Raw genomic sequence first — 2167 nt, forward strand, 5'->3', positions numbered from 1 at the left:
CCAAAGACATAGACACTTGTCATTTTAAGACACAAGCAGATGGAATAACAACATGAAAGAAAATGCAAGTGTGCATCAGTAAAGTCTTGTGATATTGTGGGAGCCCATGTCTTCAACCAAATCATGATAAGAACACCACAATCTTTACCATAAACATGGTGTAACATCCTAAATTTTTAATCCTTAGTTTATTAGCAAGATAATCAATTTTAATTTTGTTAAATGGAGTTAGAGGATGGCTAAAAGGGTTAAAGAGTGTTATTGATGTGTGGCTGGAGCTTGAAGATCAAGTCTGAAGTGAAATTGAGGCACCCAAGCTTTAAAGGGAGCAAAAACTCAAAGTATCCTCTTGTTATACCATACATTGCAGCATGCACTGTGTGAGCCCCAATATGTTACATAACAAAAAGAAGCCCCTATTTGTGCCATCTACCATGGCATGCTATGGGATTCGTGGCTCATAACTCTGACTCGGCATAAATAAGGCGCGAATTAGAGGGAAAATTATAAGAATTAGAAAGAGAAAATGAAGAGGGAAGCTTGGAGCTCTATTAGGGCATAACCTTAGAGAGAATTTGAGAATATTTGAAGCTTCTAATCACTAAGGTAAGCTTTTTTCATCTTTCTCCTTCCTCTTTACACTAGTTTTGAATTAGGATTTGTAGTGTAAAGTTAATTTTTGATCCATCTAAGTTATGAATCCAAACATATTAACTTAAATGGAATTAATGAGACTCGTTTGAGGTATTTAAACCAATGATTGGGGGGTTTTACATGCTTTTAGTAGGTAAGCTTCATTAATGTCTAAAAATAGGACATTAAATTTGAGTTTAGAGGTGTTGTGACATTGATGACCCTAAGGGAGTTTAATGATTGTTAGTTAGGGTTGATGGAAGCTAATACACATAATGGGTAAGCTTAAATATAATAAATAAGGACTTTCGGTGTTTTAGAAATAAAAAGAGAGAGTTGAGAGTATGTATGTGGTAATGCTGATAAATTTGGATTTGATTAATTGTAGATTTATCATCCTTACACCTTAAAGGTTTATGGTAACATAGGAAAATCTAATTTTTGTGTGGTTGTTTATTAATTGTGTTATGATTGAAAATGGATTTATTCATATAAATAATGGAGATTGAATTTGTAAATGTATGCTAAAAATTGTGCAAGGTTTTCATTAACCCTAATTTGGCTATAAAAGTGGAGTTGAAAACTTGAAATGTTTTTATACTATAAGTATATGGAGAAGTAAGTAAGTTGACAAGTTGTTTTAATAGTTGTGTCATTGCAATAGTGTGAATGTGATTACTGAATAAAGTGGAGATGCATTTGTGATTGAAGTTGACATTGAAAGTTATATGTGATGAATGAAAATGATTGTCATGCTCACATGCCTAAACTAGAAATATGATTTAAATCAATAAGCTTGTTATCGTGAATTATGAGCATGTGTAAATGTGAATATGTGGGCATAAGACATTACATGATTGTTTTGCGAATGTTCGCCTAGAGAGAGTAAATAAATCCATATGATACTTTATGGCCACCTTTCAGTGCATGAAGGCTAGCCTTATCCTACTGTTTTGTTGAGAGACTGCCTCATAGTTTGTCAAGAGACTTAAACCTAGATATATCTACCTATTTGTCAAGGAGACTAGCTTAAGGTTCACGACACCCTAAGGATTTAAGGATAGGGGAAGCTGTGGTCCAAGAGTGAATGTAGTGATCTTTGGCCAGGTCACTCCTCACAATTAGTGAGCTTGGATAGTCCAGTCACACAGACAAAGCCTTGATTGATATTATAGCTAACAATTTCAATTGGAGGAAATAAGGAGGTTATAAGAAGGAATCAATCATGTAGATTTTTATCTAATGTGTCACAGAGTTGTTTAGTTTGTGGCAAGTCATGACAGCAGATTGTGCCATTGTCACATTGCTATCTATATTATGGTAATGTGCATAATGATTATCGATCAGACAGTTCTCACATGTTGTCTATATTGTCGTAATGTGTCATATGTTGTGAATATGTAGAAGTTTAAGATTAAGATAATGGTGTTATTGTAATATATATATATATATATATATATGTTATGTATGATTTTATGAAATCAAATATTCAACTTCCATTCATATGTTTTTGCTAATTGATATGCAACTGCAT

Source organism: Prosopis cineraria, unplaced genomic scaffold (genome assembly GCF_029017545.1).
Source record: "Prosopis cineraria cultivar Desert tree isolate PC_DT_omini unplaced genomic scaffold, ASM2901754v1 PC7, whole genome shotgun sequence".
NCBI lineage: Eukaryota > Viridiplantae > Streptophyta > Magnoliopsida > Fabales > Fabaceae > Prosopis > Prosopis cineraria.